This window comes from Gymnoscopelus braueri (assembly GCF_963280865.1).
Source record: "Gymnoscopelus braueri genome assembly, chromosome: 9".
Classification (NCBI taxonomy): domain Eukaryota; kingdom Metazoa; phylum Chordata; class Actinopteri; order Myctophiformes; family Myctophidae; genus Gymnoscopelus; species Gymnoscopelus braueri.
The window spans coordinates 48092757-48105697 of record NC_137610.1 but is presented as its reverse complement, the minus strand read 5'-3'; the positions used below and the strand labels follow the sequence as shown (position 1 = coordinate 48105697).

The following is a 12941-nucleotide window of genomic DNA, read 5'->3' as shown; positions in this document are numbered from 1 at the left end:
GTGTGTGTGTGTGTGTGTGTGTGTGTGTGTGTGTGTGTGTGGGGTGTGACGTGACGAGGAGGAGATTCCTGGGCAGTCACTGTGAAACATTAGCCTCCCCGCCACCGTGTCAGGAAGGCATGTGACTCGTTCCCCATTTAGCCCTGTTGCAGGGAGGAGGTCACAGTAGTAGTGACCTCACAGACCTCACAGCACACCCAGCAGCGCCGTGCTATTAAAGGCCAACAGCTCTCTGAAACAGGGGTCTTTTTCAGGTCAAGGACCCCTTAGCTCAGTGGTTCCCAAAGTTTTTAAATGGAGACCCAAAAGAGAAATTTGATGTCTCCCCGGGACCCAAACTAGTGACCCAAACTAGACAATCTACAAGCTCATTTTTTACTCATAAAAAAAAAATCCCATGACCCAAAGATGGGTCCAGACCCACTGTTTGGGAAACAGTGCCTTAGCTGACAGAGAGATGAAGCAGGGACCCCCCCACTACATATTGTATACAATTATGCTTCAGATTAAACATTTTCATAGATTTCATAGATTTCATAGACTTGTTTGACAGCACTATCATCGGTGTTGTGTGAATTGTTTGTTTGTTTACACATTATCTTTTCTATTAGTGGTTCATTTAACCACTTAAAAGCTCAATACTTGAACTTGACCATTGGCTCTGTACTTTGTCTGCTTTTTTTCCCCTCTACACCAAACCTCTTTGCCAAAAACGGCCGATCTACAAGCTCACAACACGTCGCAGTGAGCTTGTTTTCGGCTTATGTTCCCCTCAGAATAGGGATGCTAGGGTTCAAGTGGTTAATGTAAAAAAAAAAAAGTCCCTATCACACACACATTTGGCCGACCCCCTGTAGTAACTCTAAGGACCCCTAGGGGTCTCGGACCCCCAGTTGAAGACACGGAATTAAAAAGGTACAAACTGTTGTCTAATGATCGAGGCAGGGGTTCCCAAACTTGTCCATGCCAAGGACCCTCACATAGCAATATAGCCTCTAGCTGTGTTCTTCCAACTAAAACATTGCAGATGTACTCTATGAACTCACAACGCAACGAGAGAGAGAGAGAGAGCAACGAGAGAGAGAGAGAGAGAGAGAGAGCAACGAGAGAGAGAGAGAGAGAGAGAGAGAGAGAGAGAGAGAGAGAGAGAGGTCAGACAAATGCCTTTGTGGAAAAAAAAAGTCATCACTGAGTGAGTATCCAAAGTCAGTGCAGGAGTGAGAATAATTTAAACTGTGGTGCTGTGATACAATGCTGGACTGGGCCTTGGGAAGAGAGACAAAGGCTACTGGACAATGAGTGTTAAATGAATGAAGACATTAGCAGTCCATTAGCAGGGCTTTTCTTTAGAGACCTGTTCTCATAATTAACACTAGATCTGAGAAATGAGCAACTCACACTACTTTTAAAATCAGCCTAAAACAATGTGTGTTCTCCACAGCTTTAAACGATGACAACAACAACAGCAACAGCAGCAATAATATTAATATTATTATTATTATTATTAATAATAATAGGCGGCGGCCAGATCAAAATCTGTGATCTATGATAAAGCTACACGGACCTGCATTATGCAAAAGTCTGATTTTCTTAAATAAATAAAATTTAAAATAAATGTGCCCTGTGTGACACCCTGGGTGGTAGCATGAAAAACAGCGCTTTGTAATACAGTTTTTTTGTGGCCTTAAAAAGGCCATTACTCATGCCTCTGTCTACAAAGGAGGACAGAGGCACAAACAGGTCGATGTATTTAAATAAATATATCGTCACTGTCGGATGGAAACCTTGCGTGTCCAAAACCGTTTTCCACACCTTATTCCTCTCAAATGTCTTTCTTTGTGTCCGGGTAGCTCAGTGGCCCTCGCCTCTGGACCATAGGGTCATGAGTTCGATCCTGGGCGCCGGCAACTCGTATGAGCAGCACAGCTAGGGTGCGGCAAGTCGTGGGAGCTGACGGTAGGTGTGGTGCTCCATCTCAGCAATCCATCGCATTGTAACGGGGGATAAACTCCTGCGTTCTCCACTTATTTCAACAGTAAGCCTCTCCGAACTACCTACTACTTACTTATTCCCTTTTTATTATCATTTTGAAAACATTAAAATAGCGAAAATAGCTCATCTACGAGGAGTCGTGAGCTTGTGTAGATCTGCTATTTTCACTACATGTGTGTGCCACTCATGCATGATGAAGAGCGATGCAAAGAAAAGCATAAAAAAAGTAGAAATATGGAGATACAAGGTTTTATGAAGTCACAGGCACACATTAGCCCTGGGGAACCGAAGCACCCTGGACACATCAGTGCTTGTTGACAGGAGGAGAGAGAGAGTGGTTGGAACACTGGGGTGCTGCCTCTGAACAAGACCATTAGTGGAATAAAATATATTGTCGCTTGTCAGGGCAGAAACCTTGTATCTCCCTATTTCATTTTTGACCAACTTAGTCGCGCAACCAGTGTCACGCAAAAGTAGCTGTGACCTTGTAGATCTGCTATTTTCACTATTTCTAAAAATGTTTAAATTATTATTTCCAGTTCCTGAAAAGGAACAGTTTTGGACCTAAAAAACTGTCAAAGAATTGATTTCAAAATACTACTTGCTTATGGTTTTAGGTCCAAAGCCCTATATACATTTTGGCCATTTGAAAATAGCCAATGTACAAGCTCATGCGACGCATTGTGAGCTTGTAGATCTGCTATTTTCAAACTAATTTTATACATTTGAAAACTTGTGAAACAGGGCCTTCTGCACAATGAGTACTTTCTACTTTTGTACTTTAAGTACATTTTGAATTTTGATACCAATACTTTTGTACTTTTACTCAAGTCAATTTTGAATTCCAGACTTTTACTTGTAACAGTCTTTTTCTACATTGCAGTATTGATACTTTTAGTTAAGTACAAAATGTGAGTACTTTTTCCACCACTGCCATACACATAAAACTGCCTTGCCTTACGAGGTTTCCCGCCGACAGTGCATTATAATGTAAGCTGTGTTCCCAGTGCAGTGAACCAGAACTAGTCAGGCCTGGCCAGGGCAGCCGGCAGGTCATCAATACATTGCTTTTCTGTCTTTCAGGAGGGCACATAGGCTTTATGGAATATGCGGTCTATTAATAACCCCGCCGTTGTTATTTACAGCCATGCTGGATAAAGAAGCACTGACCTGTCCTGTCCAACTAGATGGATGCACCGCTGAGCTTCAATGCACTCATATGCACATGTACAATACTGTCACTGTTGGGGCGGAAAAACCTTGTATGTCCAAAACAGTTCCTTTTTTATCGTCATCTTAAAAATCATTTAAAGTAGTGAAAATAGCCTATTTTCACTACTTTTGTGCACACTCATGTATGACGAAGGCGCTAATTTGCGAAAAAGAAAAAAACATTACAAAGTTGAAATGTGGAGTTATGAGGTTTCTGCCTGACAGCAACGATATGTAAACGACAAGTGTAGACCGTTTTTAGATCCCACGGAGGACATTCAGTTTAGGGTTTTTGCAACTATCCAGTATCTTCGTAGTAATTATTCCATCATACATTTTCCTATTAATCATAAGAGTATAATGGAGAGTAATGGAGAAGCACGTTTCATGGGATAACGGTTGTTTTTTTATATCAACAAATCAAGCACCAATTAATTAAATCGTATTGTTTTGATTGTTTTGATAATTGACTAATTTGACGAGTCTGATAAACCACTTATATGTCGTACAAAGGGTGTCGTGCAAAAAATAGCCGATCTACAAATAGAAATGCGTGGCAGACGGGCCGCTGCCAACTCAAAAGGGCGGCATCTGTGGTGGCCTCTCCTCCACCCACTCAGTTTACCGCCACCCGGCAGACAATCGCTGCAGTCATGCGTTCACCCATAGTCATGTACATAAATTAACGCAGCATGCATACAAGATTCGGAAGCAGGAATGTTGACTAAAAAAGGGCAAGGTCCTAATTATAGAGCAGCTTTTGGGCTTGTACAGTTAAGTACAGTACATGAAGAGGTAAGGTATTCAACAGCACACACAAGAAGCCATTCAATACACATCAATGGGACAAAAATAACAAGGTGTGGGCGTGTACGTACATACTGTAACACACACACACTGTACCACCCAATGGATAAATATAGACCAGCCTCATTTGCATCTGTTCACTGTGTACTGTACCCATGGAGTTATAATATATCTAGAGGGCGGACTGCCGCGCCCCCCAGCTATTCATTTCAATGAAAGTTGCTCACTGGCGTTTGAAGCACCCGGAAGTCTGCCGGAAGTGCCAATATTGGGTTAAATATCGGGTCCAATAGAGCGGCCATAGAGTTATGAGCAGGCCGCACTAGGGTTTCTACGGAGCCCCTGAAGGGACATTAGTCGGTTTCAACGGTAGACGCACGTGCATCACTTTAAATGCGGAAGTGTTGCTATCCCAGATTTGACCACCAGGCGAAGGCAGCTTCACTGTTCTACCGCGGCGTGGTTCTGGGGGCTTGACTGTACCTAGGCCTGTCGCAATTATTACATAATCGCCTAATCGAAATTATTTTAGCCAAGATGTCTCCGCTCATAGGCCCGACAGCTATTGTTTTTGGTACAGCTTGTCTTGTTTTTGGTACAGCTTGTCCTTGAGACACTAGAGCAGGGGTCTACAGCAGGGGGTCCGGGACCCCTGGGGGGGGGGTCCTCAAGAGTTACTAAAGGGCAGCTGCCAAATCTTTGTGTGGGAAAGGAACTTTTTTTCTTTTCTTTTTATAAACATTAACCACTTGAACCCTAGCAATCCTATTCTAACACGTGTGCGCACACACACACACACACACACACAATCAGATAGGAAGGGCAGGGCCGACACACCAGGGGTTGGGCAACCGTGTCTTTAAGAATGACCAGTCGAGCCGAAAATATTTGTAAACCTGTTGGCTGTTTTAAGGTAACAGGTTTAGCTAAACCTAACCAGGCCAATACTACTTTTCAAACAGAGCTGAACGAGACAAGACGAGACAACAGCATTGGGAAACTAGTTTGGGGGAGAGGCACCAAGAGACAAAAGATATGCATTTCCCACACAGAATGGGAAGATAATTATTTATTAATATATATCTATATATATAGATAGAAATAGATATATAAACTAAATAAATTAGTCTGATTAAGCACTTAAGCCCTGTATTATACTTCATTGTACAATGGAGGCATACAAAAATTGTAAAAAAAAATATCTACAAGATGTAGATCTGATATTTTCACAATTGAAAAATAAATAAAATAATCGTAATCAAGGCAACATATTAAACAATGGTGATATAGAAGTTATATGGCCCTGCCCTTCTTCAAGTTAAAAGTACAGATCCACTCCACAGTGACAGATGACCACCGTGTTGCCTCTGAGAATTGCAACCAGCAGCTTGTCAACCTGACATTAACGGAGAGGCAGCCAGTGCCAACTCTCACTAAGGGGGAGAGACTCTCTCCACCGAAGGCAGTTATGTGTTGATGCAATAGACAGCAACAGATGTTAACCCATTCAATCCGGGTTGTTCCAGGGACCCCACAGAAGCAATGATTTGAGTTAAAAATGTAAAAAAATATAAAAAATATTCAAATATTTGCACAAATGTTCAAGCTTTTCCAAAAATAGCAGATCTGCAAGCTCATATCAGCTATTTTTTAATAGCCAAAGTATAAAAATAATGGTTATGGCTAAAATCTAAAAAAGACATATGTGTTCCCGGATTGAATGGGTTAAATTGGATTTCATGCAATCTGTCTTTTTTTTTTTAAACCAACGTGGCACCGACGGAGACAGCTAGCCACGAGAACAGGGTTGGTTTGTACGTGAGTTTTTCTACAAAAGGTAGACCAATCACAGCAAAGCTCAGCTCACACTGCTACAACGATCACAGTCCACACCAAAGTATAGGGTCGCGACCCAGAACCGGAGGAAGAACCGTATCCGAACATTCAGGAACCGGAATTGGTTCCATCACATTTGGAACCATTTCCGGAACCAGAACTCTGAGTGTACAAATGTGACGGTCTATTTAGAACCCCAATCCAGGGAGGCGAGAAAAGGCCGTTTTTCCAAATCGAATAACAAGGAAGTGAACGGTGCCTGTGTTTTTGCGATCACGTGATCTCCTGCTTCACTGAGTGACTTGAGGGTTAAATGGGGACTCATGTGTTAGCGAGGAGCGCCATCTAGCGTAAAACACTGAAAACACCAAAACACGTCATTGGCGGTGTGGGCTTTGGAAAAAAACACATCAAAGGCAGTGAATGAGTTAAAGGTAACCCTTTAGGAATTGGACCGTTAAGGAATTGGAATCGTTAAAATCCTAAAGGTACAAAAATGCAGACTGTAGACACACACACACACACACACACACACACACACACACACACACACACACACACACACACACACACACACACACACACACACACACACACACACACACACACACACACACACACGCACACGCACACGCGCACACGCACACGCACACACACACACCTCGGAAGTTCCAGTGTCCCATTCACTTCCATTCTATGGGAGTGAAGGTGTTGACAGCTAATTGACTTGTATGGATGGATGGACAACATGTAACGTTCAATACGTGATGACAACATGGATGAACTCTGACCAGGTCGTCAACAGAGAGCGAAGAAGTGGTTCCCTGTTGTCTCTTTGTGTGTGATCTACATACAACCTGCCTTGCATCGATGTGTTTGAGGCAGTGCACACCACCAGCATATGGTCTCTGTCGGTCGGAAACCTCTTATCTCAATATATATATATATATTTTTTTTGAACCATTCAATCCGGGAACACATCTACAAATGTCTTCTACATCCTAACAGTTTTCTAGAAAAAAACGTATATTGCCATCAGTGGTTCTCAAACTTTTTCACGTCAAGGACCACCCACACTTATGTATTTGGCCAAGGACCCCCATCTGAAAATATTTTGTTCCAGGGACCCCCCAGAAGCAAAGATTTGAGTCAAAAATGTTCCATTTAAAAAAAAATATATATACTAAATTAAGATTTTTCAAAAATAGCAGATCTACAGCTATCTGATAATTTCTAATAGCCAAAGTATAAAATAATGGTTATAAATCTAAAATATAAAAAGATGTGTTCCCAGATTGAATGGGTTAAATGAATGCTCTACTTGATCATACTATCATACTATTTTTTAATTTGAATCCTGAAAAGTACCAGTTTTGGACACACAAAGATTACACCCGACAGAGATGTGAATTTGACTGAATATTAAATGTGAAAGGAGACTTTTTAAAAGCCAGAGGAGCGTGAGAGTCCATGGTATTCAAACAACATATCAAGGCTGTCAGCATGCATACAGTACATACAAAAAAGAAACTTCAAATAAATAATAATTTCCCATAAAAGAAGCTGACACAACGTTGACATCTAAACCCACGCACATTCACACACATGACAGGATGATAATACAGAACATGTGGGCCACTCAGCAGATACGTATTGATTGGGCCACTTATTGATCTCAAAGCCAATGTTGTTTACATATCATTATCACTGTGGTGTGGAAACCTTGTATGTCCAAAACTGGTACTTTTCAGGAAATTAATAAAAACCTGCGTTCTAATGTAGTGGTTCTCAAACTTTCTAGGACCCCTGAAAATGGTTTGTGCCAGGGACCCCATGCAGAAGAGAACAATTTTGAGATATTTCAAAGAATTTCCAAAATTGCTGATGTACAAGCTCGCAACGCAGCACGAAGTCACACGCTGTGAGCTTGTAGATCTGCTATTTTTGAATAGCCAACATTATGAAACATTATACATAATAACCATATTGTGCAGGAGAAGTTTAGAAGCCTAGAGGCTTATAGACAACTTCCCCTATGTTGTAGAATCAAAACAATACATCAAACATACATTTCTCTCGCTCTCTCACAGGCTCTCCCCCACAAACAACCACTTCTCTGTTTTCCACCGTCTCTCCAGCTCTTTCCACGTCCGTCTATATTTCTGTCCTTCCGTTCCACTCGAAATAATTCCAAACTATTTTCCTCACAAAACACCTTTTCTATGTCGAGACTCGTTTCATTACCCTACCAAAGATTGTTTGAGCATCTGTGACGAAAATGTCACATATACAGATATATATATATATACACTCACGCACGTATACACATGCAGGTGCGCACGCACGCGCACACACACACACACACATGCACGCATACGCACACACTTTATCATGTCAAGGACCCCCAAAATGCCGCCGACCCCCATCTCACAATATTTTGTTCCAGGGACCCCCTTTAAAAAATGTAAAAAAAAATAGCAGATCTACAAGTGTTATGAGCTTGTATATCTGCTATTTTTGAATAGCCAAAGAATAAAATATGGATAAAGTGGTTACACAGATGCTTTCCCGGTTCCCCACTCACACACACACACACACACACACACACACACACACGTGCACACACGTGCACACACACGCACGGGCACACAGAGTGTAGCGCCTGGCTAATCTCTGACACCTGCTGTCACACTGACTGAGATGAAGCGCATGAGCCTTTAGACAGAGAGGTCGGGCTAACGCTGTGCGATGCAAACCGCTCCAATCCCCGCGGAGTTCCAGCAGCTCTGCGGGTCTTAGTGACTCATCAGTGTAGACTTAAAAGGACAAAGAGGATCAATTCAGTCAATCAGCCGCTGTCTCATACACTACCTGGAGGTGAAAACAAACACAAACCGTTGGGGCTCACACACCGACAAAGCCCTGGATGGACTGCAGTATGTGCAAAAACTCAGCTGCCACAGAGTGCTCACTGCTCACCCGTACCAAGTAGGCATGTTAACGATTCACTCAACTCACGATACGTTTCGAATTACGATACTAGGTTCACGATAGGATTTTTCACGAATTTCAACACAAAATTCGTTTCCAGACAAATGACAGAAAAATATTTTTTGAAATATTTTTTTTTTTTTCTCTTATTCTCTTTTTAAATACAGTAGCAAATGACTGAAAACTTTTTTTTTTTAATTCTCTTACAAAGATCCTGTATTTAAAAAAAAAAAGATTCCTGCTGTTTGTATCGCGATAAATTTTGTATTAAATCGATTTAAATTGTCAGCAGTTTCAATGCCCTAAAGCCTCACGGTACCCATCAGACCTCCTCCAGGATTACACCCCAGTGCGGAACCTGAGGTCTTCTGACTTGGGGCTCCTCTCCATCCTCACACCAATAAGCGTACTCTCTGCGATATAGAGCTTTCAGTGGGGCCTATTTTGCTTATTTATTTTTAATATTGGCACCGGTCATTGTCATTGTTCTTTATATGTTATTTGTTATTTTTGTCAAATCTGCTCTGTGGCATTTCTTTTGTTTATTGTATATATATTTTTACAATTAAATTATTAATCACAATCATTTGTATGGCAATTAATCGTTAAGTAAAATGTCATGACATAACTGCAGAATGTTTTCATTTTTTTTTTATGTTGCATAATTCAGAGCTTTCAGAGGTTTCGAGTTTTTCGTGTCAAAGGCACTCAAGGACAGACACGTTATGATTCCACAGGCCTACATTACGCTGCTGTCGGGCAGAAACCTCGTATCTCCATAGTTCCATGTTTCTTATGTTTGTTTTTCGTAAATAAATGCCCTACTTCATCATACAAGAGTGTCACAGAAAATAGCAGATCTACAAGCTCGCAACGCATCGCGACTCGTTGTGAGCATGTAGATCAACTATTTTCACAATTTTAAGATGCTTTGGACATACAAGGTTTCCACCAGACAGTGACGATTAGGGTCCTAGCCGGCCAGGGCCCTGCGGGCATGAGAGAGGTATGACACAACAGCTGTGTGTTCACTGTAGGTGGGGAGATTAAAGCTCTATTATGTAACTTTTTTTCAGTGAATGAATTGTTTTTGTCCAATCTGTATGGTAGAGTATTGTTAATACAATATAGCTTATACAATTGGGGTGGTTGTATTTGGTCTCCCCGCTCTTCTATTGAGACATTTTAGACCCTGTGTCTAGGTTGGACATGACCTTTAACACCATCCTGTTTGTGGATGAAATATCAATGAAATATCATCATGAAATAAATTATGTGGTATCGGAATGGCGTAGACGGACATACTCGTCGATACCGATACCAGCATTTTAGGCGGTATCGGCAGCTTTTCCGATACTGGTATCGGTATCAGAACAACTCTATGAAATATGAAAAAGTTCAATCTGCAACACAATTGCATGCAATATGTAGTGGGGGTCCCTGCTACAGCTCTCTCTCAGCTAAGGGTCCGTTGAAGAACCCATTGCTCTAAGGCCTAACGGTAATGAGCCAGTTGATCTAATACTGCAGTCTCTCCACAGCCAACATTGCCAGACGACACCAATATGAGCCAGTCTAAATCTAATCTTAAACCCATGCAGGGACCCAGTTAATCTGCTAATTCAATTCACACACACGTCGTCACAGGGTTCACACACAGGCGACCAGGGAATTATTGTCAATGGCAACTTGTTGAATGGCAGAGCCACAGATTTGTAAACGGCGCCTTAGGCCTGCCACAATTATTACATAATCGTGTGATCATAATTATTTAAGATAATATAAATAATTTTGATAATATAAAATAATCGTCCACATTTGTATGTAGAAAATTTGTCCAAAATTTTCTTATGTTTTCCAAAATAGCAGAAACAGCAGATCTACAAGATCACAATTATTTTAGGAGCCAGGTAAATTCCAAGCAGCCAGGACCGGAGGATCATCGAAGCAAACCTGGTATTGCAATAAAGGACACTACTGTGAATGCTTCCAAATCCTGAAACCCTTGTGTGCATGCTTCCAAATCCTGAAACCCTTGTGTGCATGCTTCCAAAGCCTGAAACCCTTGTGTGCATGCTTCCAAAGCCTGAAACCCTTGTGTGCATGCTTCCAAAGCCTGAAACCCTTGTGTGCATGCTTCCAAAGCCTGAAACCCTTGTGTGCGTGCTTCCAAAGCCTGAACCCTAGCGCGCTTGCTCTATTGACACCAACGTTGGTGTCAATCCAGGAAGTAGAGTGTACTTCTGGGCAGTGGCGCGGATCCTGCGAGTGCTTCCTCGCTCGAGCCCCTGGGAGGAATGACGAGCACCCGCCTCAAGCGCCGTCGCGCCCGTCAGGCCCAGATTTACATTACCATTACAGCAGCTCGCCCAATGGCTCGGACAACCTGTCCACTCATTGTGCTACTTGATTCGGGTTGAACCCCCGGGAGCTCACATAATTCGGCGCCTATGCTTCTGGGGCATGATCCGCTGGGTGAGCAGCTTTCATTTAAATGAATAGGTGAGAGCGAGGGCATCCGTCCTCTCGTTTTTATATAAGGTCAATTTAGAGTGCTGTTATCAGGAGATATGGCCACTCATTAGAATGCCGCTCAGCCTATCACAATGTGAAGTTGGTATAATTAAGCAATAGCTCACTACAGCCCCTGCAATTTTTTCATCATATCACACCTAAGGGACCCCATGGCCATGACGCTCAATACCCCTTATGTGTGATTTTACAATAATACCAGGGGCTCGAGTGAGTAATTGCTTTAATAAAAACCGCCGCCGCATATGGCAACATGAAAATGAAACATGAACGTCTACGACACAATTGTTGCATGCAGAAGAGGCAGTCTCCTCTTTGCACAGCTCTGCCCCTGCGACGAATATTGTTACTTGTTAGTTGTTTTGACGTGACTTTCGACGTGCAACGTGTTGTTCAATACCAGAGGTGGAAAAAGTACTCACATTTTTTACTTAAGTAAAAGTATCAATACTGCAATGTAGATATACTCTGTTACAAGTAAAAGTCCAGAATTCAAAATGTATTTGAGTAAAAGTACAAAAGTATTGGTATCAAAAACTGTACTTAAAGTACCAAAAGTAGAAAGTACTCATTATGCAGAATGTCATGAGTTTTCAAATAGCAGATCTATGCGTCGCAACGCTGCGCAACATGCTTCCATAGAAGACATGCTGGCTTCTATGGAATCCAAATGACTGAAATCAGTCTCGGCGACTGAGAACTCTAAATCAACGTTGTGTGCACTTGTGGTTCAATCACCACAACCTGAGTTCACACGCATCATGCGCTTTGCCCCAGGTGCTTTCCTCGCTTGTGCACAAGGACAGTTTATCCCGGAAGTGTTTTTAACCCATTCAATCCACGAACGCATACTGTGTCATTTTAGATGTTTTTAGCAGATATACACGCTCGCTCAGCACCGAGTGCCGCACTACGAGCTTGTAGATCTGCTATTTTTGAAAAAGAATAAAAATCATGCAAATCTTTGAATATTATATTTCTTAAAGCGAACATTGGTAACTCAAATCTTTGCTTCTGGAGGTCCATAGAACAAAATATTTAGCAAATGTTCGCTTTAAAAAAAATATGTATTAAAAAAATTCAGCAGATCTACAGGCTCATAGCCACGATATGAGCTTGTATATCTGCTATTTTTGAATGGCCAAAGAAATCTAAAATGACAGAGATGCGTTCCCGGATTGAATGGGTTAAAAAAGTTAGAGAGAAAATGCTGTGTTATGGATGTAATGAGGATATAGACTGGATACAAAGACACAAACTCTTGAGAGCCGTGTTGGGAGTTCATGAAAGGGTTTTTGATGTAGCCTTGCTGATGTTAATCTCTGACTATTTTCTCTTTGTTTGTGGATTCCTAACCGTGAAGGAATGCAACACAGCTTTAAGTGCCAAGTACTGTAAAGTGAAAGTCATTTTGTGGGTGAAGTTCACTTTTAGTCCATGGGTCTTCAACAAGGGGTCTGTGACCCCCTGGGGCAGTGGTTCTCAACCTTTTCATGCCGTGACCCCCCAAAATAATCATGTTTGAACTGGGGATGCCCCAAAATAATCATATTTGAACTGGGAACACCCCA

The 12941-nt window shown here is 41.8% G+C and overlaps 1 protein-coding gene across 4 annotated transcripts in view; it reads right to left on the bottom strand.

Moving 5' to 3' along the window:
- Window positions 1-12941, bottom strand: part of LOC308091375 (GRAM domain-containing protein 4-like) — a 128888-nt gene that overhangs the window by 69036 nt on the left and 46911 nt on the right. The window lies entirely within an intron of this gene.